This window comes from Heterocephalus glaber, unplaced genomic scaffold (genome assembly GCF_053883595.1).
Source record: "Heterocephalus glaber isolate CG9 unplaced genomic scaffold, H.glaber_assembly_v1.0 deba00001429, whole genome shotgun sequence".
Lineage (NCBI taxonomy): Eukaryota > Metazoa > Chordata > Mammalia > Rodentia > Bathyergidae > Heterocephalus > Heterocephalus glaber.
The window spans coordinates 595,322-616,586 of NW_028258294.1; the positions used below are offsets into that span (position 1 = coordinate 595,322).

The 21,265-nt window shown below is 39.8% G+C and overlaps 1 protein-coding gene and 2 pseudogenes across 4 annotated transcripts in view; all 3 read right to left on the reverse strand.

The window, feature by feature from the left end:
* The window catches only part of Rab30 (RAB30, member RAS oncogene family), a 107,108-nt gene that overhangs the window by 35,014 nt on the left and 50,829 nt on the right, over positions 1-21,265 (reverse strand). The gene's annotated exons all lie outside the window — the stretch shown is intronic.
* On the reverse strand, positions 114-14,779 carry LOC101718206 (luc7-like protein 3 pseudogene; annotated as a pseudogene). The gene has a single exon (XR_015451580.1). The product of XR_015451580.1 is annotated as a luc7-like protein 3 pseudogene (transcript).
* Positions 114-20,090, reverse strand: LOC101723677 (centrosomal protein of 57 kDa pseudogene; annotated as a pseudogene). The gene has a single exon (XR_015451579.1). The product of XR_015451579.1 is annotated as a centrosomal protein of 57 kDa pseudogene (transcript).

A 21,265-nucleotide genomic window follows, 5' to 3' on the forward strand; every position in this document is an offset into this window, starting at 1 on the left:
TGACATCCAAATATTAGTAAGAGAGGGCTGGGGATTTAGCTCAGTGGTTTCGCCGCCTGCTGCGCAAGCACAAGGACCCGAGTTCGATCACCGGTACCAAAAACAAACAAATATTAGTAAATGAAGTATACAGAATACAACTGCCCTCAATAGCAAGTTTTCAATAATCATCAGGAGCCTTAATAAAGTCCATAGTCTTTGACCAGGCAATGCTGCTTCTGGGAATTTTTCCAAGGAATGATTCCAAGAAGTGCATAAAGATTTATGCACAAGAAAGCTCCACTGTTACTCAGTCTAGACCCCCAAGACAGAAAGAATAAATCCTTTGCCCAACAATAGAGAAGTGGTTTCACATTCATAGAGCCACGTGAAGTAACATTAGGAAATAAATATTTGGAAAGAAATGTATTTTAAAACTTCTTGCTGGGTTTGGTGGTGCATGCCTTTAATCCCAGCACTCAGAGGGCTGAGACAGGAGAATCACCACAGGTTCCAGGTCAGCCTGGGCTACATAGCAAACTGAAGTTCAGCCTGAAATATATAGAGCCACTCTGTCTCAAAAAATATAAATAAATAAACTTCTTTAATAACATGACTTAGTCAATAAATATGACTTATTTAGAAACAATACACATAGCTAAAATATCATAGGGATTTAACAGTGGTGAAAGAAATACAGAGTAGATACACATGTACAATACTAGTGACTATCCACACTGAAATGGCTCTCCTAGAAAATAAGATCTTACCAAAACCGTTAGCAGACTTTTCACGCAGTGAGGTCACTGCCCTGAATTCACTTTAAGAACGGAACAAACTAAAAATGCTAACTGAACAAATATTCTCATTATATCTTATCTAAAAGAGTAAAGAACTGGAAACAATCCAAATGTTCAAAGAGGGATAGTTTAGAGCACAGAACATCTACACCATAGAATGTGGGACACCGATTAGAAATGCCAATTATGAAAACTATGTTAGAAATATGAAGTAATGGTGACAATTGACTGTAAAATAAAAATACACAAAGCTGCATTTGTTAAGACTGCAGCTATGAAAAATCAGTATGTAAGTGACAAGGACATTTCAAAAGTAAAAATTATAATATTGTGTTAAGATTACAAGATTGCAGGGAGCTTTCTGGGTTTTAAGCTTTGTCCCTTTTTTTTAAAGGCATGTTTAACATTTTCCACCTTTTTTTTTACCTTAGAGGAAAATAAATTGCCAACATGAACACAATCACTGTCAGCATTTTGGTGTGTTCCTCTCCATCTCTTTTTCCTATGTACTGGGTAGTTTTGCTTTTTTTCTATCATAGTTGTAAACATGAAAGCATCATGATAAAGCTGTTACAAAATCATTTCCATTTTTAAAAACCAGAGAACTTGACACAAATCCTATATGCAAATACAGCAGTGGCTTGTATCGAGGGTGATCAAAAGACCTCATATAATGTCTGTTTTTAAGCAAAGAACAAGCAATGTACGATCGTGACAAGAGAGACAGATTGATCAAAGTTCCTAACACTGCGGGTGACCCTTAGGCCTGTGTCAGTAGCCATAAGCCAAGAGCACAGAGAGCACCGTGTTACCAAAGCTGATGTCAATGGAATCTGAAGGAATTTTACTAGACTTTGGAAATACATGGTGATGTACATACTAAGTTTCAGTTCAGAAAAAGCCTGAAGGACACAAATTTGACTAGTCACAAGGACCAAAATATTCAACCTCCTTTCTATCTGTCGCGTTCTTCTCCTGTTCACTTGCTCCGCCTTCACTGAGGCCAAACTCTGTGGAGGAGCAGCTGCTTGCTATGCTGGCTGCTCCCCCACCCCCACTTCCTTCCTTCCTGCTGCAGCCGCTGCTGCACTGCAGATCCTCACACTCAGGCCAAACTTGCATCCCTGCCATGGTGGACTCCTCTGGACAGAGGAACGGGGGACAAGGAATCCCATCTAAGAGATGTGCAGACACTGGGGCCAAGAAATGAGTGTGGCCCCGAGGGAGGGAGGGAGATTGCGCTGTTGCCATGGAGGGGCTTAGTCTCTTCCATACTGTAGACCTTTCCTGCTTTCAAACAATGGGGCCTCTCAACCCAAACCAACTATGCATAGATTACAGGCCTGTCTGCCAAGGCCTCTGCCTTCTGTTCCTAGGACACAGGAAAAACTGCCGTGGACTGGCTGAGATGGGTGTGCCACAGCTAACAGAGCAAACCTCCTTATGAGCCAAGAAGAAACTTGGCATCTGTAGCCCTTGATGTTTTAGAATCGAGCCCTTGTATGATGCAGTGTAATTTCACTGCAACCTCGCCTATGAACTAATCTGATCCTGTCATTCCCATACTTAAGTCTCCTCAGGAGCTCCCAGCTGCTTCCACAAAGTCATCTATAAAACAAAGGGCAGGGCCCTGGTTCAGAAAGCAAACTTTGGAGTCAAATCACCCGAGTCAATCCCACCTCTGCCCTTTGTAAATTTGGTGACCTTGGCTAAGTTTCCTATCCTTAGTGCCTATGCTCCTTTATTTGCAAATAGGGATTATAACAGAACCAACAACACAGGTTGGCATGCAGATTAATTCATAAAGCACAAGAAGTGCTTGATGAGCGTCAGGTGCTGCTACTGTTATTGTTACTGTGGGAGGAAGCTCAAATTCCCTACCAGGGCCCAGGTGTGTTCATCTTGTTGGCTTTGTTTCTCATGGTGTTTGTGTCACCACCACACTGTGATCACCAGCTGGGCCAAGCTCCTAGGGTGTGGACTCAAGACAGGCTCATCACTACCCATTTACTCACAGGGCTATTCTCTTCTTTTGGTGGGTGAGCACCATGGACTCTCACCCGGCTTCCCCTGTGAGTTAGTCCATCTCTTCTCTGTGCCTGCTCTGAGTTCTACAGAGACTCTTTTCATAGACCTTCCTTGTGCTCCTTGGTTTGTGTACCTGGCTTCCTCTAGTAGGGCTAAAAGACAGAGCTCCTTGTGAATTCCTATTTGTATCTTTATTGCCTGGTACTTCAATAGACTCTAAATAAATATGTATTAAATAAATGCAAAAGAAAAACTGATTAATATACCCAGAAGCTGGGGATGCTTTTCAAAGAAACTAAATATCAGGATGAGGAAATCAAACTCCCAAATACCTTGATCTAAAGAAAGATCATATATATCCAAAGAGAAGAAAATTATAATTTCCCAAGAGAAAACCAAACCTTCTTATAATGCAGTGTCTTTGTACTGGGGGAGGGAAGAACAGAAGTGACATGAACAATGGTTCTAAACTAGCTCACCATACGCCAAACAGTGCTTTTACCATTTTTCTATTTTCTTTTTTTTTTTGGTACCGGGGATCAAACTCAAGTCCTTGCGCTTGCGCAGCAGGCAGCAAAACCACTGAGCTAAATCCCCAGCCCTACGATTTTTCTTCTTCATAAAAAAATAGTCATAGCTGGCCAAGAAGTACTTTTCAACCTGCCCAAAGTGCAGATCATTTAAATATAAAATACTGTAGAGACCCAGACTGCAAGAAAGGAAACTAATCTTTGTAGAATGTCTACAATGAACCAGATACTTAAATATATAAATTCTATTTATTTTTTAAATGTGCTAGACACAGACTTACTCACTTTATGTGCATTATCAACTCAGGCCAAAAAAAGATCTTCAACAATTCTTGAGCCAGGGATTTAGCTCAGTGGTTCCACCACCTGCCTCGCAAGCACAAGGACCTGAGTTCAATCCCCGGAACGAAAAAAAAAAAATTCTTGAGAAAGAAGTATTAGCGGTTTCCATTTTGCAAATGACAAGAATATATCCAGTCATTCTGTACATTTTTATTGAGCATCTACTATATATAAGTCACAAACTCAGGAGGAGGAGCTGTAATGTTGAACAAGTAGACAAGGTCCTCCTCCCATTGAGCATAAAAATGGAGCACTGAATGCACAGGAAAATAAATGTGTACGTAAATGAACAAGAAAAATATCAGATAGTGACAGGTGCTAGTAGAGAATTAAAATAGGACAAAGGAACTATTTTAGTCTGAGTTGTCAGAGAAGGTCTCTCCGAAGTGGCTAAATTTAATGTGAGATTTGAATATGAAAAAGCCACACACATGAAGATTAGAAGAGCATTTTAGGGTGAAAGATCAGCTAATGCAAAAGCCCTACAATGACACTGACCTTAGCACATTCAAGGACCAAAAGAAGAGACACTGAGGCTGAGTGCATCATCAAGAAGTCAGGGACTGGGAGACTAACATGTGGTGGGTCACACAGATCTTGGAAAGCCAGGGCAAGGAATTCAGATTTCTTTCTGAAACAATGGAAGGCAATGGGGAGCGGGGTGGGTAATAAGGGTGACACAAATTAAAATTTTTAACAATTTCTCTAGTTCCTGCAACGGAGAGTGCTGTGGCATTAAACACATATAAACAAAACTAGTCCCAAGGTTACTGCAAGGCATCTAGTTGAGAGACACTGTGGGCTTGGTAATGTGTGAGGAAGAGATAATCTTGGAAATGTCTTTTGTTTTTGTCTTTGGTACTGAGGATTGAACCCAGGGCCTTCTCATTGAGCTACATCCCCAGTCTGTTTTTTAGTATTTTGATATAGAGTCTCACTGAGTCACTAAGTTGACCTGGCTGGCCTTAAACTTGTGATCCTCCTGCCTCAACTTCCCACATTATTGAGATTAAAGGTGAGCACCACCACATTCAGCTTGGGAAAGTTGGTGAAGATAAAGAGGATAGGCCAGGGATTTAGGTCAGTGGTGCCACTACGGTCCCGAGTTCAATCCCCCGTACCAAAAGAAAACACCAAACAAACCTTAACAGGTTTTTAAAAGCTTTCGGGGCTGAAGATTTAGCTCAGTGGTGCCACCGCCTTCGTTGCAAGCGCAAGGTCCTGAGTTTGATCCCCAATACCAAAAAAAAAGAAAGAAAGATAAAGAGGATAGACCTGCTGGTGGATTAGGTAAGCACAAGGAAGAAAGAATGAAAAGTAATGCCGAGATATTCTGGCATGTGCACATGGGGGTTAGTGGTACCATGTACTGAGGTGGGAGTATTAGGGAAACAGCATGTTTGAAGTGGAGGATGATTCAAGAGTTCTCTTTTGGCCATGTTAAATTTGAGACATCTCTGTGGACATGAGTTGGAAGTTCCAGAGGGAGTTTGAGGCTGAAGCCCATTAGCAAATGGATGTTATTTAAAACCATTGGATTAGGAGAGGATATCTATGGAGAGTGAATAAATAGAGAAGAGGTGGGGGACCGTTACAGAATCAGACACATCACCGTATAGACACTGGCAAGAAAAGGAGACTTAAAAAGAGGCCAGAGAGGTAAGAAGAGACCAGGAAAGTAGAATGATCAGTAAAGAAAACAGTGATAAGCTCTGCAAATGCTACTAAGAAAATAAGTAAGATTTTTAAAAAGAAAGGGGCCTTAGATTTGACAATAGGAAAGTTATTGGTTGACATAAGCAAGAATAGTCCAGATGGAATAAAGAGAAAGTTATTAGAGGAGAAAAAGTTAAAGCCAAAACTATAGGTAACTTATAAGCTTTAAACAGAAAAGAGAGAAACTAGGAGCTAGTGACAGGACAATATAATATCAACAGATTTTCAAATTAAAATGAATTTATTCTGCAATACTTAAGAGACAAAATTAGAAAAGTTTTGAGAATTTGGAGGGAGTTGCTTTGTTCTCTGTCAAGAAATACCGGAGAATGTTTATTTGCTACTGAGAATTATCCACTGCTGACCACAAATTTAATGATGGCAGAGAGAGGAAGTCTTATTATAAATTGTAAAGTCCTAGAAGACTTAATTGTAATAAAATTAATAATGTGTCCAAGGTTAAAAAAACAAAACTGGCAGGCAGAGGATCTAAGATGGTAATCCAAGTCTGTGTTAGCCCCTCAGTCCATATTCTTTGACTTTGCACAACACTGACTGTAATACACAGAGCAGCACTTGCAAAAGATCCCAACTCCAACTTCTGAAGACAGTCAGAACAGAGTTGGAAGGAATCTTCAGAGAACACGAGAAAGCCAATGCAAACACACGCCACCCCCTTCTCGCTTCTGTGTAAGCAAGCTCTGTTTCTCATACACACTTCTATTATTGCATTTTCTCTCAAATGTCATTTCTGTTTGCACAGCTGGCAGGGATCCAACAAGCTGTAGGACCCTTAATTGTTGCCCTTATATGTTCAGTGTGAGTTTAGGAGGGCATGGGGTTACTGAGGTAAATCACACTGCAGTGTAAGTGGAAAAACTATACAGAATATATTCTCCATAACTAAAAACACTTTTAAAATACCAGTTACACAGAGCTTGCACTACAAGTTTGACGCAATCCTGGGCTACATACTGAGTTCAAGAGCATTTTTGGCCATATAGAGAAACTGTCTCAAAAACAAAACAAAACAAACAACCAATACCATATAATTTAGCTCCTGATCATATTACGTCTTTAAACTATTCTCTGAATCAAATGTCAGAGGAGGATTAAGAGTACTTCTCAGTTGGAAATTCAATATAATTCTTGGCTATTGTTTGAGAACTAGCCTAGTAAGAAAAGACTTAGAGGGCTGGGGATTTAGCTCAGTAGTTTTGCCACCTGCTGTGCAAGTGCAAGGACCTGAGTTCGATCCCCGGTACCAAAAAAAAAAAAAAACAAAAACCTAAGTGAAATCATCCCCTAACTGGGAAAATATTAAATGGCCTTATAGTAGACTTATAGTAGATGATTTTTGCATTAGCAATAATTAGGTACAACAATTGTATCGCCTCAAATACCTTTATTCTTGGAAGACAGACTGCTGAAAAGAGCACTTGGAATGAAGTGTTATATTTGCAAATTACTTTCAAATGGTTCAACACACATATGCATATATATTTGGGAAATGAGGCAAAATGCTAGCAATCACTTAATTTAGGTAGGTGTCCATTTTACTACTCTCAAATTTAATTTCTTCATGTGTGTGTGTGTATGTGTGTATGTGTGTGTGTGTGTGGTGTACCGGGGATTGAGTCTAGGGTCTCATGCTAGCAAAGTGTTGTACCACTAAGCTATATCCCCTCCCCTACAAGTTTTTATAATTAAAAGTTGGAGGGAAATATTTTCAAATCATTCTGGTGGCGACCTGGTTTGGAAACCACTGTTTTACTTACCAGATTTATTCTTAGAGTTATGAAAACAGGATTTCTGATGTACAGCATAGTATAAATGCTCTGAAGTCAATGGTATTTAAAAGAATCTTATATCACCATCTTCCAGTTAATTGTTCACAAACCTACATTTTAAACAGGGTCTGCTTAAGGTAAACAGAGAAGGACAGATATGCACTGTTGGGTAATAAAAGAAGAGGAATGCAAAACCACAGAGAGTTGTACTCAACTCCTCCTCTCTGCTCCCTAATTCCTAATGCCTGTTGAATATTTATCAAATCAGTCTTCTGCTCCCTCCATTCCTGACACAACTCTGAGGCAGACCATTCCTATCTTATGTAAACTTTGGTAAAAGCAGCAGCTAATCATCTTTGGGTCTAGACCTACCCAGCTCAGATTCATTCCACAACCTGGTAGGTAAATATCCAAAACCACATGCTAGACAGTTCTTTTTCCACCTAAAAACCCTAAAAATGGCTTCCCATGGTTTTCAAAATCAAATCCAGAACTCATCAACCTGTTGATAACACCCTCTCAGCTTCTCTAGCCTTAACCAATTCATATTTCAAGACCCAGTAATACTGAATTCCTCGTGATATTTGTACCCTTATGCTTTAATTGTTCCCAGTCCCTTCAGTCCCTATACTTTTACTTCACCTTGCTCAGGAACTCTCCTCCTTGCTAGGATTTGAAACCTTCCACATCCCCCTTCCCACTTCTCCCCTCCCATACATCTTAGAGTCTTCCATCTGGTTCTCCCATAATACCTTCCACATAGCTTAATCACTGCAATTAACCCATTATACATAATTTTTTTTCAGTTTTTTGAGGCAGGGTCTTCCCTTGTACTTCAGGCTGGCCCTGAACTCACTATGCAGCCCAGACTGGCCTCAAACTCTCTGTGATCATCCTGCCTCAGCCTCTCAAGTGCTGGGATTACAGGTGTGCTCCACCATGCCTGGCTCCATAATTATTTATTTACAGGACTTTTTAGTAGATAAAAAGGGATCTTTGGTGAAAGGGTTTTGTTTATGTTCCCCTAGTACTGTACTTACTTCTACTTTGCCTTTTCTCATCTATCAAATGAGAATATCATCTTATAGACTGAGATTAAGTATTCAGTTCTTACCCCAAGCATACAACAGGCCTTGAGTATATTTGATTTACATTCTCAGCATCTCTGATTTTTTGCTTTCAGGTTCTACCTTTCAGTACCAACCTCTTATACTGACCCAGAGTCCTTGCTGGAAGCCTGCCATCCAATTGTATGCCTGAGCAGTGAGGGTCTTGAGCTGCAGACTCTTTTTGGCTGTCCCTTGCCAGTGCCCTCTGGACTCTGGGATGACTTAGCTAAGGAGCCGATGCAGTGCTGCAAATATTTCTAGAGCATCTTTGTGCAAGGCAGTGTCCTCAATGCAGTAAAAATGATAAAACATGTCCAGGATCTCCTAATGTAGGGGAGTGGTGGGGAGACAAGTACAGACCAAAGAAGGAAAGGCTATATATATACAGGAAAGCCTTGCAGGAAGAGGCATATACACTGACCACAAAGGCTGGATTTAAGCTGAGGAGCTATTGCCTGAGTTGTACTCCTGATCCGTTCCACAGATGAAAAGAAAAATCAACTTAAGAAATGCTGCCTAATATATATGCCTTTAAGAGGTTCACAACACACAGCAACACAGCTCTGGGGAGTCTGAAGTAAGCAATCTTATTTAACTGCGTTAATCCAGCATCCCAAATTTGCTTAACAACTACTTCACTATTGCTTTCCTCCTAAAGGATATATATAGCATAGCACCTTAGGTAACATGCTTTAAGAAACAACAGTATGTGTTACCCTTCCCATGTTGTATAGTGTATTTGCTTTTTAAAAGGACCTCACGGAGCCGGGGATTTAGCTCAATGGTTTCGCCGCCTGCTATGCAAGCACAAGGACCCGAGTTCCATCCCTGGTACCAAAAAAAGGACCTCACAGAGATAATACCTTAGTATCAGATTTTGCACAAAGTTAGCAATTTCTAAAACTGTTCTGGTATTTTGTTCATAGAGAAAAGGCAGTGGAAAGCACTGCAGAACTAAGTAGCTGTCAAAACCAAACATTCTCTTTTTCCCTAGTGTGAAGCAGAGTGTAGAGCACAAGAGAGGGAAAGAATGCAGGTCTGATCAGGTCCATTCCTTCTATGTTAGGATGTTTACATTCATAAAGCTAATCTCCTCTCTCTCCAACCAGCAGCTGACTGGGTAAAACACACCAGAGTTGAAAGCACAAGGAACAAGGTTACATAACAACAAGCTAACAAGGCACTTTTGCTCTTTAATATGTACTAAACAGTGCAGCTTATAAAAGACAAGAAAGATAGGGGCATTGTACGCTTGTCTGTCCCCACCCCTGGATGCACAATGCTGAATTATCCAGTCTGTGTGTTTACAAATGTTTACTGCCAGTAAGGGATTGTGTTCACAATACAGAGAAAAATAAGATAGAATCCTATTCCCAAATCCTGCTTCACAGGCCAAAGGGGCAGACAGGTAAACAAACCACAATGCAGCAAGCAAAGTGCAAGCCAAGGGTTCTATAATAGGAGGTGAGGAAGACTTCTTCCTTTTTTGTTTTTTGGTTTTTTTTTTTTTGGTACTGGGGATTAAACTCAGGACCTTGTGCTTACAAGGCAGGAGGCGGAACCACTTAGCTAAATCCCTGGCCCAAACAAGAGACTTCTTTAATTTGCCTGGACTTAAGGTCAGAAAAGATGCATGTTAAAATAAGAAGATTCCTCTTTTTAAAAGATTAAAAAGGAGTCTCTCAGGCAAATACATACATACATGCATGCATAAAAGAGGATGCTAGGGTTCAGTAGAATAGGATAGGCTAAGGCAAGACCAAAAAGAAAAATTAAATGGACAGTTTCTATAGAAGGTGGCACACAATACAACTGTGTCTAATTTCACTTATTCCCCCAAACCCATAAAAATTCACTAAAGTGCTTCTCTTTTTCACCTTACCAAAAGAACTTACAAGTACAGAGACAGAAAGAACAGTGTCAAATTTTGAAAGTTTGAGGAAGCAGATGAGCAAGCAGTAAATGACTTAGCAGACTCAAATCTGAATCCTAAACCAAATGCAGGCAAAGCTGAGAATTCAGCTGAATTAAACCATGGAATCCTTAAAAAACCACAGGAACTGGCAGTACCCTGTACTCTCAGGGCAGGAGCATAGGATGCTAGGATAAGGAACACAAGGGAAAGCTGCTCAGGAATTGAGTCCCTAGATGCCTCCTCCACCTCAAGACAGAATTCTGGAGCTTTAGTGTCTGGAGACTGTAACAGAAATATCTAGTATTTCCTTGAAGGGAACCTGGGAAAGGAGATTAGGGACCCAGATGAAACAAAAATGACTAGGAGGGCTAGGGATACAGCTCCGTGGTACACTTGCCCAGTACATGCAAGGCCCTCCTTTCAATTAAGAACACACCTAAAAAAGGTCCACAAACTGATAATCAGTACTCCTTGGTTATGAACACATGCACTGTGCCATCCTCTCTACTTCTGCAAATGTTTGGGATTTTTCTAGAACAGAAAGAGTGTCTCCAGTCTGGGAAGACCCAGCACAGCTGAGGAAGAAACATAATTAAGACAAAGCATTTCTGAAGGTGCAATATAAAGATCTCCCTATTCCTTCTGCTCATGACTATAAGATCACTGTTAGGTAGACTCTCACTCTGCAAAAGAATGGGGATACAAATAAGGGAAAACCTGAAGCAACTGGCAGCAGAGGCTCCTAACAAAAAGCCCCCACAGCTAATGATCCATTTCCCACATTCAGAGTTTTCTGACAGCATTTTTAAACAGCAATTACATTATTGAAATAAATTCACCTACCATACAATTACCCTTTTAAAGCATACAATTCAATGGTGTCTAATATGTTCACAGGGCTGTACAAACAGCACCACAATCAATTTTAGAATATTTTCATCCCCCCCCCCAAAAAAATATCCCCATTAACAGTCATTTTGCATTCCCTTACTCCCCAGGCCCAGGCAGCTATGAATCTATTTTCTGTCTGTACAGATTTGCCTATTGTGGACATTTCACATAAATGAGGTCATATTTTATGTAGTTTTCAGTGAGTGGCTTCTTTCACTTACCATAATGTTAAGCCTTTGACAGCCTTTTTCCTCCCACTCTTAATCGGGAGCAACAGAGCTAAGGATCACTTTCAGAATGATGTCTTGGGAAAGCCTCAAATGAAGATACAGACCATAGCAAATACAAAAAAAGCAATTTGAAGGAAACAGATACTATGCAGGTCGAGGATGGGGGTGGGATACCATTAATATTCTCATAAAACTAAACAAAACTATGTCCAAGGAACAAAATAGAACACTATAAAAAAGAAACATTCTAAGAACATAAAGAGCTCTTAGAAACTGACAACAGGATAGCAGAAAATATTTTTTAAAATCAATAATAAAAGGAGGGAAAGATAAATGTAAGGACATCTAGAGAATAAAATTAAAAGCAAAGATGTAGAGATCAGAGGACAGAAGTTAAGAATATTCTAGAGGACTAGCACAGGGTAGCTATATCTGCATGAATTAATTCCCAACAAAGAACAGAAAAAATGAAAAATCATAACAATATAATTCAAACTTTGAAGAAATGAAGGGTTGAGGTTGCCAGGTTGAAGTTGCCCAGCACAATAAACACAGTGTGAAATTTCTATGAAATTTCAGAAAATTGCAGACAAAAACTCTGTAATTTGTCAGAAAGGAAAAAAAGTAAATAGGCTATATTATAAAAAATCAGAAATCAGAACCCTCCAACTTTTCTATGGCAACAAGAAAACAACAAAGCAATAACTTTAAAATGTAAAGGAAACTGATTTCCAAATTAGAATTCAATTGCCAGGCAAACTATAGATCAAGAATGAGAATAGAAAAAAAGGCATTTTCAAGTACACTAGATCTCATAAATTCACATTCCACACAAAATTTTTAAGAAGCTCCTAGCAGGGCCTGCAATGTAGCTCAGCAGCACAGTGCCTGCCTGGCAAGCAAGAGGTCCTGAGTTCAATCCTCAGTACCAAAAAAGAAAAAGAAGCTCCTGGAGACTGGTGATGTGTAAAAAAGCAGAGGTTCTAGGACTGAGACAGGCAAGAGGACCCCAACATGATAACCACATGTAGAAGTCAACCCAAGTGGAAAAATATAAATCAAGACAGACATGTTGAGCATGATCATCACCAAAAACCCACTGTTGCTAAACCCTTTTGTGCTGTGGTTTTTAATATTTTAAATTTATGACTATAAAATTTTGAAACACAAAAATAGATCCTTATACCCATTACTCAGATTCAACAATTCACAAGAATTTGGCATACTAACAATCTATTCACTTTTTTCTATTTTTCCTTTAAATATTATAAATTCCACATTGTATTATTCCATCCTCATATGCTTCAGAAACTTGTCTCTTCTCACAATACTATTATCACCTAATTACACCTAAAATATTAACAGCCATTTCTTTTTCTTTCCTTTTATTTAATTTTATTAGAGAATGAGTCTCACTATCTTGCCCAGGCCACTCTTGAACTTCTCAGCTCAAATAATCCTCCCCCCCTCATTTTAGCTGGCCGAGTAGCTAGGGCTCTAGGTATGCACTGCCATGCTAACAGTAATTCTTTTTTTTCCCCTAACATTCTTTATGTCACCTAGTACTCAGTCCATAATAAAATTTCCCCAAGATATAAAAAAATGCCTTTTTACAATTACACTGTCTTAGTTATTTTCTTATCACTGGGACACAATATGTGATTCCCACAATTTTTTTTTTCAGAAGAATATTAACATTTAATCTTGTTTGTAAAGTCCAAGAATGAAAACTTGCAATTAAACACTGAGCAAGCCACATGTTTAGGTAATATTTCTTCTTCTTTTTGGGGGGGGGGGGTACCAGGGATCGAACTCAGGTCCTTGTGCTTGCACAGCAGGCAGCAAAACCACTGAGCTAAATCCCCAGCCCTAGGTAATATTTTTTTAAAAGTCTTAAAGAAAAAATATGATACAAGACCTAAGTTTTTCAGTGGTATATATGCTATTAACACATGTTCTGAAATCTGGTAGGTCACATCAGTCCTGAATTAATTTTTAATTAAAAAACAAAAAACAACTAACTGAGCTTTATACTTTTTCTATGCCACTATAGCTTTCTTTCACGTCATTTTAATGTTGATCTTCACTTTATTCCATTTTCAGTATTCTTCAAGAAATCTTCAAACAGTAGTCCTCTGTCTGATCTGAGGTCTTATCAGATCAGTTTTAACTGGACTGAGTGTCACCTTCATATTTAATGTCTTCATTGGTCCCACTGACTTCATTCTTAGTATCACTTTCCTTTGATTCAGGGTTTGTTTCTTCACTCTATTTCTCTCCACTACCAGATTTCACATTACTTTTTTTTTTATCATCAGATCCCCTCTTTTCTGCTTTCTCCTTGGATTTTTCTGTCTTGTTCTCTGTCTCGACTTTTGCTCCTGTGCTTATAGGACTTTTGATCTCGGCTTTTTGGCCCTCTTCAATCCCAACTGTGAGAGATCCATGTTCTCCTTCTGATCTGTCATGGCTTCTGCTTCCCTGTCAATCTCTACTTCTGCTTCGCCTTCTTTCCCTACTTCGTGATCTTTTGTGGTCCCGAGACCTGCTGCATCTCCAGTCAGAAGTTCGGCTTGAGTGTCTACTTCATGAACCACTTCTCTTTCTTCTTTCTCTATTCCGAGCTCTTTCTTTCTCTCTTTCCTCCTCTTCTCTTCATCTTTTTCTTTCCCTTTCTTTCCTTTCTCTCTCCTGTTCTTTTTCTTTCTTCTCTTTCTTGTTTCTCTTTTTTTAGACATTAATCCCGATCAGGTTCTCTGGTTCTTTTTCTTAACTTTTCTTTTAATTCTTCTACAGTAGCTTTAATTTTAGCATAGCCCATGTGTTGTTTTTCCATCAAATGATCATCTACTCAGGACTGAGCATCTCCTACTATCAAAAAGGCTCCACACACTTCACAAACTTCCATGTTTTTCTTGGGGAGCAAAACTTTCAATGGTTGAAGTTGTGGATCTAAGCAATTCTCTCTCTTCTTTTAGCTGTTCAACTAATTTCATCATTCTCTGGGCTGCTTCTACCGTTCCTTCAGATCCTAATTCTTCAATCTGCTATAAGAGGAGATCAATTTTGTCTGTTAGAACCTGAACTATTTCCTCATTTTAGCCTGTTTGGGCCAGCTGCCCCAGAGGACTGTTGGTTTTGAGATAATGCCAAAAGAGCATGGCCTTGTCTGATTCTACCTTCTACTTGTGCAAGTAAGCTTTGTAAGTATAGCAAAAAGTCTCTCTCATAGCCTATTTTCATACGGTTTTCATAAATTTTCATCATGAATTTTTTCACATGGACCAAGATCACAACGAGTATTGTGAACAATTCCGCAGGACAAAAACCACAGAGATAATATTTACAGACACTCTCCTGGTCCCACCGCAAGTTGCTGCACTTCTCATCGGGGCGAGGTCTCGGTCCCGGCCCATTAACTCGTGCAACAACTGCGCTGCGGAAATCATGGTGCTGACTTCGGGCGGCTGTTCCCACCAGCCCTGACACCCGCCAACGAAAACCCCGACGACACAGTCGCCAATCCCTCAGGCCCTCTCTCAGGCCTAAGAGCCTTCACCACAGAGGAGCTGACAAGACAAAAATCCCCACATTTTTTTTTAAATACACACCCAGCACAGTTCTTTATTCAAGTTACCACATGGTAGGCTGAAAAACTGTGTTAGCATTCTAGGAATATATAGCATGCAGCAACTCCATCTCTGCGGTGCAACTGGTTAACACATTCAGCTGTTAACCGGATGAGCGAGCTCCATCAGTGTAGCTCAGGTTTCTTATGATCCTACCTGACAATTTTCACTACTTAAATGAAAATCCAACTCTTATACATCTGCCGATACAGTTTGTGTTAACCACAACTTTCCAGTGTTATTAATTGCAATTTACTCAGCTGTTTATAAATGTATCAGATGAGGATGCCGTCGCATTGCCCTGGACCTTTCTGATTGTGATGGTCCATCCAATGGAGTCCTCACAGCAAAGAGCATCAGCCATCACATGTCCAAAGCTGGTGTGGGCTGTATTACAGACGTCCCAAGACATCACTAATGAGGGTAGTGGAGACCCCTTATTTGAGATACATAATTCAATTACTTTGTGGGTTTCTATTTTTTTTATTAGCTACCAATGTGGTTTTTTGTTGTACATTTTAAATATACATAGTGATAAAATTCATCACAGGGAATTTGTACCTGTACATGATATATCTCGCTTCCATTCCCCTTTCCTCTTCAACTCCTCTTTCCTTCACATAATTAGAAAAGCTTTGTTTCCATTTTTTTCTTTTCTTTTTTCTTGTCCCTTCCTTCCCTCCTCCCCCCTCCCTTGTTCCCCTTCCCATTTGAACATATTTTTCCCATTTCCAAATATCTATTATACATTTTTGTCCTTATTTACATTTTTAGTTTCTCACAACAGAGAAACAATGGGGTATTTAAACATCTGTGTCCAATTTATTTCGCTTAAGAGTATGGTCTCAAGGTGCTTCCATTTAGCTAGAAATGTCTCAAACTTATCCTTCTTTTTGGAAGAGTTGTACTCCATTGCAAAAAAAAAAAAACCTCATCTTTTTTATCCATTCATCAGTTGATGGGCATTTGGGCTGTTTCCAAGATTTAGCTATTACAATATGCCACTATAAACATGGGTGTGCATATATCGCCCTAGTATGGTGCTTTTAATTCTTTTGAGAAGATACCAAGAAGGGGGAATGGTTGGGTTGAATGGAACCTCCAGTTTTAGTTTTGGAGGAATCTCCACACAGATTTCCACAGTGGTTGCACCAGTCTACTTTCCCACCAACAGTGGAGCAGTGTTTCTTTTTCGCCCACAGCCCCGCCAGCATTTGTTATTGGTTGATTTCTTGATAACAGCCATTCTTCCTGAAGTGAGAATGAATCTCAGCATTGTTTTAATTTGCATCTCTCAAATGACCAGTGATGTTGAACATTTTTTCATATATTTGTTGGCTGTTTCTACTTCTTCATGTGAGATGTGTCTATTCATTTTTGAAGCCTATTTTTTTTCTTAAAAAAAGCTGCTTTATTGACTCCAGTGGCAAATTTATAAAAAGTTAACGTCTTGCTGTATTCAGATTTACATTGATATAATTATATTTATACAGTTATTTCAGTCATGTTTTACACCAAAGACATATTCAAGGGGTTCTCTAAGTTTCAAAATTCAAACCACAAGACCTTGACTGAATAACATGATTACAAACAGGTATCAAAAAACTGCAAATGTGCTTGCTTCATAATAGCTCCCTTCTAGCTCTCTTACCTTTTTCCAAAATCTTGTTTCATTAACAATCTACACTCTTTAAAATGCATTTATAATTTTATAGGTAAGTAATTTGATTTAAAAGATTACTTGGACCTTTAAAAAATTTTAAACTGTATTACAAAAACAATAGAAATGCATTTAATACTAATCATTGATTAAAATACCAAGAAAGCAAACCAAAAAAATCCTCTTAAATATATAAATACTTAAATATAGAAAATATCCATCAATAATCAAAGCATATATAATAGTTGTATGAGAAAAGTGAAGTGGGCACTTGATGACAGGGAAGATTTAAAAATGAGACTCTTCAAGCAAATGCTGCCTGTGGGCCAGCCTTGTATTTTGAAAATTTAAACCTAATTTATACATACATATATAAATAGACATAAAGAATTTTTTTAAAAAATTACACAAGTAAAAAATTGGTAACTTGTTTACAAAGTGCAATATACCAGTACAGTGTATTCATCTTAAAGAATGTGGCTTCTCAAGTTTTAAAACTTCCTTGGTTTCCATTTACATACATGGTTTAATATTCAGTTGTTTGGCATAACACAAGAAACCTGTGTAATGAAGCCTAAGCCCTGAACACCTTCTATTAATTAATTCCAACATTAGCGAGTATGAAACCTGGAAAGTAAATTGTCAATATCTGATCAATGACGTACAGATTATCTGAATAAAATTTATGACCTGGTGTGAGCAGTCAGTAATTCCAACACACATTACTACTTTGTAATAAATTTTGTATGATTTGCATGTCCGTCAATAACTGAAGATTTTTCCTGCTTTTTTCTCCAGGTCTTAGTTGGGCAAAATCCTTCTTACTTAGGTCCCCATGAGTCCAGAAGAACGGCTACTGCTGTTTCCTTCTTCAAGAGTCTTTTTGTTAGCTCTAACTTCCTTTTTCTGCTTCTCCAGCTTCTGTTTCTCTAGCTGTGCTTGGTATTTTCGAACTTTAGTTATTTGGTTGGCTTTTGCTTCCATCTTTCCCACTAATGCCTCTAGTTCACACTCTAAGCTGTCTTTCAGTTCAGTGTTTAGTGATTCCTGTATAAGTTTTGGAAGCTGCTGGTGATCAAAGCTCATCTGACCAAACTCATCCTGTAAAGTCTGTAAGACTTCTGATAATTCTTCATTGACGCTGCTGGAAGAGGGAGGTTTTGCTGACTTCTTTCTTCTATTACCTTGTGAAGGTACTTGTTTTGCCAAAGAAATGTTGTTCACCACTCGATCATTGCACAAAACTTTACTGTGCTGTTTCATTAGATGCAAGACATGCTGAACGTTAGCTACCACAGCATGGCTAGGACTAGTGGACTTTCCAGCCACAAATGGCATACCACGTAAGCATAATCTATAATGAGGTTGTGCATCAAAGTAATTCCTAGGTCCTTTCTTTTCTGGTGGTTTTGACTTCTTTTTTTAAATTTTTCTTGCAGTGGGAGAATATGAGGTTGTTTTATCTTGAAAAGCAAATCTCTTTGTTTCTAGATCAGTCTGCAACTCAGCTGCCTTAGCTTGCATACACTTCCTTTCCTGTTCTTCTTCATGGAGTTTTGCTTCCAATTCTTGCATCTTTTTTTCTGCGAGGGTTTGCATTGTGGTAAGTTTGTTATATTCTTGTTCCAGAAGATCCAGTTTTACAAGTTGGCTCTGAACATGTGTTTGATCATGTTGTCGTTCTCTTTCTAGGGTCACCTGTTTCTCTAAGACTGATGTTCTCTCCATTTCTGCATGCTTTATCATATTCTGCATGTATTCCAATTGTTTTTCTAAAAGATTACATTTATTTTCTGCAGCTAGCAACTGACATGTCAGTTCTTGATTGTGCTTTGATTCCTCATTCTTTGAATTCTCCCTTTCTTGTATCTGTTCATCTAGTACTTTTTTATATTCAACTATTTCTCTGGACAAAGTTTTCACACTTTCTTCTGCCTGAATCCTCTCAAGTTCCAAGCGTCGAATCTTATCTTGAAGATTCTTTAGAGCAGAAAATATGGGGAGATGAAGAACGATGAATCATATTTCCATTAGACTTTGATGGTTCAGCTAAGATATTCGAGAACTGAGAATCAGAAGCTACAGACTCCGATGCCGCCGCCATCCTTCTGGTCTCACAGCTCGAGCCTCCGCTGACTGGATTCGCTCTGAGTTCCCGAGCTCTTCAAGATTCTAGAGCCACCTACCAGGGGCGACCCTCAGAGGAACCCCAGATGGAAGGGGACGGGGTGCTGCTGCCAAGGTAACTACACCCCCGCCACACACCCCCAAGGGGACGCCCACGCTTAGAGCCCTCTCGGAAAGCTTTTGAAGCCTATTTTTGGATTGGGTCTTTAAATTTGGTGGGGGGGCGGGGCGGTGTCTGGTTTTCTTGAGTTGTTTACATATTCTAGATGTTAGTCCTTTGTCTGAGGAACAGCTGGGAAAATTTTTTCCCACACTGTGGCTTGTCTCTTCACTCTGTTGATGATTTCTTTTGCTATACAAAAGCTTTTTAATGAGATCCCAGTTGTCGATTCCTTGTTATATTTCCTGTGCATTTCGGGTTTTCTTTATAAAGTCTGTGCCTACAGCAATGTCTTCAAGACTTCTACCTAGTCTATCTTCTAATAGATTCAGTGTCTCAAATTTTTTTGAGGTTAAGAGTAGGAAAATTTATTGCAGAATAAGAATCGGGAATAAGAATTCTATTTTTAAGTCGCGCGGAAGACGTCGAATCACCCCGCTGTAGACAGGCAGGTCTGCCCATGCCCTACCGAGGTCCTGAGTCACAAAGAACACGCCGAATCAGCCCGCTGCACACAGGAAGGTCTGTGCACGCCCTACCGAGGTCTTGAGTCGCGCGGAAGACACCGAATCACCACGCTGCAGACAGGCAGCCACCTGGTTCCACACTACAAAGACTCAGAGGACACCAGACCACCAGACCAAGGTACTCAGTCCCGCTGCTCCCGGCCCAGAGGTAGGGGCTTCTGAGCCGTCGTCCTACTGCTCCTGGTCCAGAGGAAAGGGCTTCCCGGTCTCACCATCCCTCCCGCTGCTCCTAGCCCAGAGGAAAGGGCTTTGGGGCCGCCTTTCTGTCCCTCTGCTCCTGGCCCAGAGGAAGGGGCTTCCAGGCCACCAGCCCTCCCACCACTCCCGGCCTGGAAGGAGGGGCTTCTGAGCTGCCATCCCACTGCTCCTGCTCCAGAGGAAGGGGCTTCCCGGCCACCATCCCTCCCACTGCTCCCAGCCCACAGGAAAGGGCTTTTGGGTCACCATCCCTACCGCTGCTCACGGCCCCTGGCCTACCTCACTCAGCTCAGAGGAGGTAATCCGTGCAGGCGCTAACAGCCCCCTGGCCCAGTTGAAATGAGAAAACACGTAAATAAGTCTCAAAACCAGACTTCCAGATCACCTACAGCAACCTCAAAGGGAAATGAGATGAAACACTCTGATACTCAACCACCTGGACCCACTGAACTGGCAACAAAAGGGGATCTGGAAAAAATTAAATCAGAAATAATTTCTCAGATAACAGGAGAAATTGTGCCCCTAGTGCAAGACATGATTAATAAATCTAGAGAGGAGCTCAGGAACATGATGGAATCCCAGTATAAGAAACAAATGGAATCCATAAAACAGATGCAAATAGATTTCCAGGACATGAAAAACTCCATTGAAAGTCTACACAGCAGAAGGAGCCAATGTGAGGACAGAATTTCAGATATAGAAGATAAGATTGCAATTAGTGACCAGGAAAAGAAAAATTGCTTCAAAATTATAAGGGAACATGAGAAATCAACACAGCAGCTGCTAGATGATGCAAAGAAGAAAAACATAAGACTGATTGGGCTCAATGAAGAAACAGGAGAGAGTGGAGATGACATAAAAAATCTCTTCACAGAAATAATGGCAGAAAACTTCCCAAGCAGGGGAAAAGAGCTTGACATACAGATAAGTGAGGCATATAGGACACCAAATAGCCTTGATCAAAAAAAATCGACACATAGGCGTAGAATTGGTAAGATTCCAGAAACACAACAGAAGAACAAAGTTCTCCAAGCAGACAGAGAAAAGAAACAAATCACATACAAAGGAAAGCCCATCAGAATCACAGCAGACTTCTCAACACAAACCATCAAGGCAAGAAGAGCTTGGAGTGACATATTCCAAGCCCTAAAAGAAAACAGCCTCCAACCCAGATTGATGAACCCTGCAAAACTATCTTTCAAAATGGATGGAGAAATAAGATACTTTCATGACAAACAGCACCTTAGGAACTTCGTGAATACCAAACCAGCACTCCAAAGAATTTTACATAATAGCCTAGGAACAGACATTGAGGATCACACCCCAGAAGCAAAGCAGAATGAACCCATCTGGCATGACAAGAAATTAAATATAAAGGGGGAGAACGCAACAAAAAGAAAAAGACATGGCAATGACAAGTCAATACGTTTCAGTTATAACCATCAACATTAATCATCTCAATTCACCAATCAAAAGAAATAGACTGTCAGAATGGGTCAAGAAGCAAGATCCAACAATATGCTGAATACAAGAAACACACTTAATTCAAAAGGAAACTCATAGACTGAAAGTTAAAGGGTGGAAAACAATACTGCATGAGACAGGAACCCAAAAAAAAGCACGAGTAGCTATCC